Genomic DNA, 9,355 nt, shown 5'->3' with positions numbered 1-9,355 from the left:
GGGTTTTAAACTCTAAACTGAATTTTCCTTTTAGTCAGCATTAGGGTTTTAAACCCTAAACTGAACTTTTTCCATTCAGCCAGCATTAGGGTTTTAAACCCTAAACTGAGCTTTTCCATGTAATCAGCATTAGGGTTTTAAACCCTAAACTGAATCTTCCTTTTAGTCAGCATTAGGGTTTTAAACCCTAAACTGAACTTTTTCCATTCAGCCAGCATTAGGGTTTTAAACCCTAAACTGAGCTTTTCCATGCAATCAGCATTAGGGTTTTAAACCCTAAACTGAATTTTTCCTTTAGTCAGCATTAGGGTTTTAAACCCTAAACTGAACTTTTTTCCATTAGTCAGCATTAGGGTTTTAAACCCTAAACTGAACTTTTTTCCATTCAGCCAGCATTAGGGTTTTAAACCCTAAACTGAGCTTTTCCATGCAATCAGCATTAGGGTTTTAAACCCTAAACTGAATTTTTCCTTTAGTCAGCATTAGGGTTTTAAACCCTAAAATGAACTTTTTTCCATTCAGCCAGCATTAGGGTTTTAAACCCTAAACTGAACTTTTCCTTTAGTCAGCATTAGGGTTTTAAACCCTAAACTGAACTTTTTCCTTTAATCAGCATTAGGGTTTTAAACCCTAAACTGAACTTTTTTCCATTCAGCCAGCATTAGGGTTTTAAACCCTAAACTGAGCTTTTCTATGCAATCAGCATTAGGGTTTTAAACCCTAAACTGAACTCTTTTCCTTTAATCAGCATTAGGGTTTTAAACCCTAAACTGAACTTTTTTCCATTCAGCCAACATTAGGGTTTTAAACCCTAAACTGAACTCTTTTCCTTTCAGCCAGCATTAGGGTTTTAAACCCTAAACTGAGTTTTTCCATGCAATCAGCATTAGGGTTTTAAACCCTAATCTGAATTTTTCCTTTAGTCAGCATTAGGGTTTTAAACCCTAAACTGAACTTTTTTCCATTCAGCCAGCATTAGGGTTTTAAACCCTAAACTGAGATTTTCCATGCAATCAGCATTAGGGTTTTAAACCCTAAACTGAATTTTTCCTTTAGTCAGCATTAGGGTGTTAAACCCTAAACTGAATTTTTTTCCATTCAGCCTGCATTAGGGTTTTAAACCCTAAACTGAGGTTTTCCATGCAATCAGCATTAGGGTTTTAAACCCTAAACTGAACTCTTTTGCTTTCAGCCAGCACTGAGGTTTTAAACCCTAAACTGAGCTTTTCCATGCAATCAGCATTAGGGTTTTGAAACCCTAAACTGAATTTTTCCTTTGTTCGGCTTTAGGGTTTTAAACCCCAAGCTGAACCTTTCCCCAGCTAGTCGGTATTAGGGCTCCAACCCTGAACTGAACATTTTTATCTTCCTTCATCAATTTTATGAACTTCCTGGCGAATAATTAACGAAATTTTCCTAGTGAAACTGGGGCAGAAAATTTCGTTCGTTTGTTTGTCTTCTTCCGCAAGTCTAACGCGAGCCACATGGATCGAAATGACTCACGAGATGAGTCCCGGTTCGGAATCAACGAAGAAAAAGAAGAAAAAAGAGAGAAGATGTCCCGAGATATCGGAGTAAATGGAAGGCAAATTGACTCCAACATTTGGTTAAGGTCCTGAACCCTGCCAATCGCGTCTCACTCAGTATCCCAGAGATTAAACAAGTCGCCGCAACTCGCAAGCATCAAGATTCAGATCGGAGTCTACAAGCAGAATCAGCTAAGACCCAAGATCAAGTCGTAAAAGAATCATAGATAGGAATCTTGTAACTAGTAGTTGACATGCATATAAGTAGTTAGTTCAGTTTCCAATTTTCGTTTGGTTGTAATAAGGCGGTCAGTGACGCAGCAGTGACAACAGCAACAGCAGTAGCAGCAAGCATTGCAATCCCATGGTAGTCCCAGCTACCAAAACTTCCCGAACTACATTGACCTGATTCCTGTTTAGCCCAGGATATGTAGGAAATCTTTGAAGCAAGATTCGGTCAGATCTTTCAAAAAATGTGTTTCACACGGAGTAGTCCATAGGCAAAAATTGCTCATACACGCTCACTTTATCTTTGCACGGAAACTCTTCGTGTTTCCGAACAAAGAGGGGCAGCTGTGAGCACGTGATTTTTGCTTCACGAGACAATCGCTCCAAAAGAAATAAAAAATAACAACAATTGATCCCGTTGTACAATTTTGGGATTTTTACATGGCACTTCGTTAATTGTTTATGACTTTGGCCCATTTTTACTTTATTAAAACAAAATACAAAAAATGTACGTGTCATGCATAATCTGAACCGTAACATGGTTGTTAAATAGAAAAGCATAGACAGGCATCTTTGCCCGTGATTTTGTTTTGTTTGATTTTTACCTGTTTTGAATTATTTTAATGTGTGTGCAAATAATTGTATTAGGTGTTTATTTTAATTTGATTTTACTTAGTTTTGTATTTTTATAATAAAAGAAAAAAAAAGACCATACTTACCTCTATCTCCGAGACCGCTAAGTATAGGTAAAGTTGCCCATCCACCTTTGGGGTGTGAACAAATGGCGGGCTCGACAGGTAACGTTTGAGTTCCTCCAAAGCCTGTTGATATTTTGGTCCATGAGAAGTTGCTCTTTTTCTTAAGCAGTGAGAAGAAACAGTGAGAATAAATCAACCCATGGCGGTTATGTGTCCCGTTAACCTTTGTACACCCTTGTCATTATCAACAACTGTGATGTCTTCGATTGCCTTGATTTTATCGGGGTTGGTTCGATTCCATTATTTGATACCATAAAGCAGAGGAATTTTCCAGAGCCGACCTGAATGCACATTTCTCCAGGTTAAGCTCCATGTTGTACTTTCTCAGTATGTTGAAGGTCTCCTACAAATGTTTCAAATGGTCCTCTGCTCGCAGGGACTTAACTAGCATATTATCAATATAAACCTCCATTGATTTACCTATTTGTTCTTCGAACATTCGATTTACTAGGCGTTGATAAGTAGCACCAGCATTTTTTATTCCGAACAGTATTACATTATAGCAATAGGTGTGAGCACGTGATTTTTGCTTCACGAGACAATCGCTCCAAAAGAAATAAAAAATAACAACAATTGATCCCGTTGTACAATTTTGGGATTTTTACATGGCACTTCGTTAATTGTTTATGACTTTGGCCCATTTTTACTTTATTAAAACAAAATACAAAAAATGTACGTGTCATGCATAATCTGAACCGTAACATGGTTGTTAAATAGAAAAGCATAGACAAGCATCTTTGCCCGTGATTTTGTTTTGTTTGATTTTTACCTGTTTTGAATTATTTTAATGTGTGTGCAAATAATTGTATTAGGTGTTTATTTTAATTTGATTTTACTTAGTTTTGTATTTTTATAATAAAAGAAAAAAAAAGAAAAAAGAAAAAAGAAAAAAAGGCCCTTCCTTTTCCGGACTTGGGCTAATTTGTTAAAATTGGCCCAAACAAACAATGCACAAAACCAGGCCTGCCCGGTCCAGTCCAACCTGATACCCAGGGTGTCCAAACGACGCCGTTTTAGTCCAGTTTGATCTGGGCCGTTGATATCAGATTGATCAACGGCCAAGATCACATTTCCCATACCCACGAACAGAACCCGACCCGTTTCCACCCGGACCAACCCAAACCCTTTACCCTTGAAAAGACACCGTTTCCTTCGAGCTGAAGGATCCTGGCCCTTCATCGCATCTCATCCAACGGCCAGGATCTACCCACCCACTAACTATATAACCTTCTAACCTTACCCTACCCCCCATCTGACACCCTAGCTCCCGTCTTCACCATCTTCCCCATCAAACCCTAGAGTCGCCCCTGTATCCTTCACCATGAAAACCGGCGGCACGGACGCCGGTGACCTCGCCCTTAACACCATAGAACCCCCGTGCCGTCCTGAACCCAAATCTACCAACCACACACCTCGAATCCTATCCCACCTTCTCGAATCTTCATTTGAAGATTCGAGTCGGAACCTAATCTACACCGATCTGCTTTAAATTCATACCAGACACTCCCCAGACCCCCCTCGTGACCAAACCATACTTGGTTTGGTCCGAATCTGATCAGGGAAGCATGAATCCCAGATCTGAGTTTTGGAACTTTGTGATTCTTCGTCACTGGTCCATATCCGTTCAACCGAAGAGATTAAGGTCTAATGGACTTTAATCAAAGTGTTTCTCATCTGAGAAACACTTCGATTAAAGTCCGTTCAGCCTTAAGAAAGGTCTGACCAAGTCCGAGTTAAGGTTTCGATGTTTCGGGATTTGAGGTGAGTTCTGTTCTCTTCTCTTTGTTCTTTGGTCCATGTTTGTTCGAAAGGCTTTTATTGTTGTTGTGTAATGTTTGTGTCCTTGACTTTTATCAACTGTGCCTTGACCACTTTGCCTGAACCTCTGTTGTTTGATTGAGTCTTTCCATTTGTTCTGATAATGTGTATGTGAGTGTTGTGCAATTAGCTGATTTTCAAAATTTGGACTGACTAATTGACTCTTCGAGTGCAATTCTGCTTAGTCAATATAATGCGAACCTTGTGTGATACTGTTAAATGTCTAATTTTTGGCTATGATTGTATGTGTTATAACTAATATAGTCGAGTCGACATATGTCGTCAATTAGTTTCAACTGTCTGAACAAAAATAAATCGATTTGCTTCTGTTGAACATTGCCTGAATCAATTAAGAACCAAGTTCAGTTACTTATAGTTGTCAATATGATTTCAGAAAACCTAAGGCTTGGTCTGTAATTGAAATCTGAGTTGATGGCATGTGCACTTGTGCACAGCATGTGCATTGTGCACAGCCTGGTTCCTGCATAAAAGAGCTTTTGATTTAAAAATGGTTTGACAGCATATGCTGTCAGATATATTCTGCTGCCCATGTTTGCTTTTAGTTAATAAAATGGGAAAGTTTAAGCCTGCCAAGGGAATGATGGGGTTTAATACTTAATTAGCTAAAGTGGAACTGAAAAGAAGATGGCACATGGGAGGGGTTTCTTTTAATCTATCAGGCTGTAAAAGGGGTAAGGAAGGCTTATAAAAGGGAGGAGCTGAAATACATAGAGACAAACCGAAGAGAGGGGAAAAATACACACACTGGGAGGCATCTGATAATAGGGAGGGCAGGTAGAGAGACACAGATAGAGAAGATAGAAGAAAAAGAGAGAGTTGAAATACATACAGATATATATACATACAGACATAGAGATACACAGAAGAGAGGAGGAAAGAAAAAGAAGAGATCTGATAGATACACATAGATACAGAAATAGAAAGAGAGCAAGAAAGAGATAAAACAGATTAGGAAATCAGAAACTTGGTCTTGTTTGTCTGAAGTTTATCTGTTGTCAATACGTTAGGCAGTGTTGCTTCTTCTAAGTTTCAATCGAGATTATTGTTAGTGTTTTGTTGCATTTGGTATATCCCGGAATTGGATTGTCTGGAGTTTGGTTGCCATCACACTGTGTGCTGTTTTCATTTGGCTGTTTCCTCTTCAACTCTAGTTCCACCTCGCAATAGAATCCTTTCTGTTGTGCTGTTCTGATTGCTGCTGTTACTCTGATTCTTGCTGCTGCTATTCTGTTTCCTGTTGCTGCTGCATTTCTGTCCTGCTGCTACTGCTAGTTCTGTTTCTTGCTGCTGCTGATTTCCCTACCTTCTTCTCCTTCTCCTTTGCATTTTCAGTATTTCCAGGTACACATTTCAAGTCCCCATATTGGTGTAACCGAAACAGTTTGAAAGCATGAAATGAAAAAGGGTTGAAGAAGTTCAAAGTTATTTGTTGTAATATTTGTGGTATATTAATGGGCCTGTGTAGTTGTTAGTTTACAATTCAACAGTACGAAAGTGTATGTTAACTAACACTCATCTGAGCTTAGTCCCTCATGTTTTAGTTTGTAGTTGTTTTGTTAATACGGGGTATAGATACTCCAAACTTATACTATGCTGCCTAGTTTTATTTTAGTCCTTTTGCTGTGTCTCGTCAGGTAGTACATAAGATCACATTCAAATCTCATTAGTAACAATGCCTAGTAGTTAATCCCTTTAATCTTGCCTAAGTAAGTTTAGCTAAATTCAACTCAAGAAATATTCGGAGTATGTAGCGTTTCACCAGCCTGTATGTCATTTTCATTAAAATCAAAGACAGGGTCCACGAAATACTGCATTTTTCATCTTGCAAACAATTCACCAAATGAATCAAATGATTGACAGGAAATCCGGATTTGGTTAAGTAAATTAGCACGTACCTTTTTCCTTTTTTTTTATTTTAGAGACAAACATAATAGAAAATGTAGTCACTTTAGGATATCTCTCGTAAATAATAAGACGAGCCTCGCCAAATAAAAAATACAAATTGCGGGGCCCTCAACAACTAATCATAATATTTAGAATTCGGGCTAGGCCGTTTAGTGAATCTCATGGCCTTCTCAAAAAATAATAACGCGTTAGACTCTTTAGGCGCGGCTTAATTAAATCATATTCTTAAATTCGGGTGCACATTGATGTGACCCAAATCCAAATCTCAACGAAGTCCAAATGTGTTGACGATCACGGGCGCATTGATTGTGACGTGGTTCGAGATGCATTTTCACGACGTTGCAATTCTATAAAAATAAGTGATAATGATAAAAGCGGTTTAAACTTAATAAAAGCACGTAAGTCATAACATGTATTTAAATCAGATATTTAGCCATTATAACAATTTAAGCGACTGTGCTAGAACCACGGGATTCGAGGGTGCCTAACACCTTCCCTCGGGTCAACATAATTCCTTACTTAGAATTTCTGGTTCGCAGACTTCATTTGGAAAAGTCGAAAATTTCCTCGATTTGGGATTCAAGATAAACCGGTGACTTGGGACACCAAAAGCCAAACCTTTCCCAAGTGGCGACTCTGAATTAAATAAATAATCCCATTTCGAATATTGTCACTTAAATTGGAAAAACTCCACCCGCGCATTTTTACCCTTCGGGGCCGGGCGCGCAAAAAGGAGGTGTGACAATAGGTGCCATATTTAGTGATAAACAAAGTCTTTTCGTGATCCTCTAGGTTCATTTGTGTTTGATTGTACCCGTAGTAGGCATCGAGAAAACTAAGGATGTCATCGCCGGCCGTAGCATCGATCATACGATCGATATTCGACAGAGGAAAGGAATCTTTAGAGCATGCCTTGTTTAGATCCTAATAGTCTACGCACATTCTAAGTTTGTTTCCCTTTTTAGGGACTATAACTAAGTTTGTTAACCATTTGGGATATTTTACCTCCCAAATGGATCCTATATTGAGAAGTTTTGTTACTTCATCTTTTATGAATGCATGTTTTACCTCGGACTGAGGTCTTCTCTTTTATTTCACTGGGCGAAACTTTGGGTTCAAGCTCAGTCGATGCGTAGTGATCTCCGGTGGAATCCCTGTCGTATCTAAGTGGGACCAAGCAAAACAATCCATGTTATTTAAAAGTAATTGAACGAGTTTTTTCTTGAGCTCGGGAGTCAACCCCATGCCTAGGTATACCTTTCGATTCGGCAGATGATCGATCAGCACGATTTGTTCCATCTCTTCGACCATTGACTTGTTGTATCAGAAGCACCGGGGATTATGATGGTTCAAGGTATCATATAATCATCATCCTCGAAAGATTCCTACTCCTCCGACCAGGCCGAGGCTGGTGATTGTGGTTGCTATTTGACCTCTTGCTTTCCGTTCGACTCCGATTTTTTTATTGACGAAAGCGTCAACACTGGTACTACATCATCGATTGCAAACATTTCTTTGGAGGTGTGTTGTTCACCGTACACCGTTTTGATTCCTTCTAATGTTGGTAACTTCAGGACTTGATGAAGCGTTGAAGGTACTACCCTCATGTTATGGATCCAGGGCCTCCCGAGCAATGGATTGTACCTCATGTTGCCTTCGATCACATGGAACTTTGTTTCCTGGATGATCCCGACCATATTTACTGGAAAAATGATTTCCCCTTTGGTGTTTTGACTTTCCATGTTGAAGCCATTAAGTACCTGAGCTGCAGGCACGATTTGATCTTGGAGGCCGAGTTGCTCTACGACCCTAGATCAAATAATAATCGGCGAGCTTCCTGGATAAATTAATACTCATTTAACTTGAATTTTATTCATAAGGATAGATATTACTAGTGCATCATTGTGAGGTTGTTCGATCCCTTTTGCATCATCGTCGTTGAAAGACTAGGTTTCTTCTGGTAAATAGTGTCGAGTTCGCTTCTCCCTCGTGATTGTCACTTTAGTGCGTTTAAATACCGGTCCTTGAGGAATATCGACCTCACCAACTATTATGTGAATTACATGATGTGGTTTTTCCTGCTCGTTCTATCTGTTTGGATCTTTGTTTTTGAAGTGGTTCTTGGCTCGATCACTTACGAATTCTTGAAGATGACCCTCGTTGAATAAATGAGCTACCTCCTCCCTTAGCTGTTTGCAATCTTTTGTTTTGTGACCGTGGGTACCATGGTATTTGAATATTTGGTTAGGGTTCCTTTGAGCTGGATCGGTCTGTAGAGGCGTGGGCAATGAGCTGGATTGGTCTGTAGGGGCGTGGGCCATCTAGTATCCTTGATCCGTCCAATGGGTGGCACAATACCCAATGCATCGATGCTGAAGTTGTATTATGATAGTCGTGGTACTTCTATGGGCTCGACATGTTTATCGAAACCACTTTTACTCATGAGCCTCAGGAGCTCTGTCCTCGATCATTCCTTCGATCTTTTAGAACGAGATTATGTCCTAGGCCACTGTTTTTTACGATTTGCGTTGTATGGTTGGTACCGATCTCTTTTCGATTAGGGTTCTCTGTCGATGTCCATTTGAATTCTATCGACGGGTCTATTTGAGTAATCGGAACTGGAAGGGGTTCCCAATTGGTCATCCTCGACCCTAACCTTCGACGGATATCGATTATGTACATCGGCCCAGGTCACAGCTGGATATTCAATCAAATTCTATTTTAGTTGTTGTGATGCTATCAAACTTTGCTCGTTCAAACCTTTAGTGAAGGATTGGACAACCCAACCATCGATGAGCGGGGGTATGTCCATGCGTTCTATTTGGAACCGAGATACGAATTCCCGTAGCATTTCATTGTACTTTTGTCTAACTTTGAAGAGGTCCGACTTCCTAGTCGCAACCTTTATTGCTCCGGCATGTGCCGTTACGCACGAATCAGCAAGCATGGAGAAGGAATTGATGGAATTGGGCAGCAAATTGTGGTACCATATCATCGCCCTTTTCGATAAAGTCTTTCCAAATATTTTCAATAGAACCGATTCGATCTCATCGTCTTCTAAATCATTCCCCTTTATTGCGCATGTATAAGAAGTAACGT

This window comes from Nicotiana tabacum, chromosome 18 (assembly GCF_000715075.1).
Source record: "Nicotiana tabacum cultivar K326 chromosome 18, ASM71507v2, whole genome shotgun sequence".
Classification (NCBI taxonomy): domain Eukaryota; kingdom Viridiplantae; phylum Streptophyta; class Magnoliopsida; order Solanales; family Solanaceae; genus Nicotiana; species Nicotiana tabacum.
The sequence above is the reverse complement of the archived record's forward strand: the minus strand, read 5'-3'. Positions refer to the sequence as shown.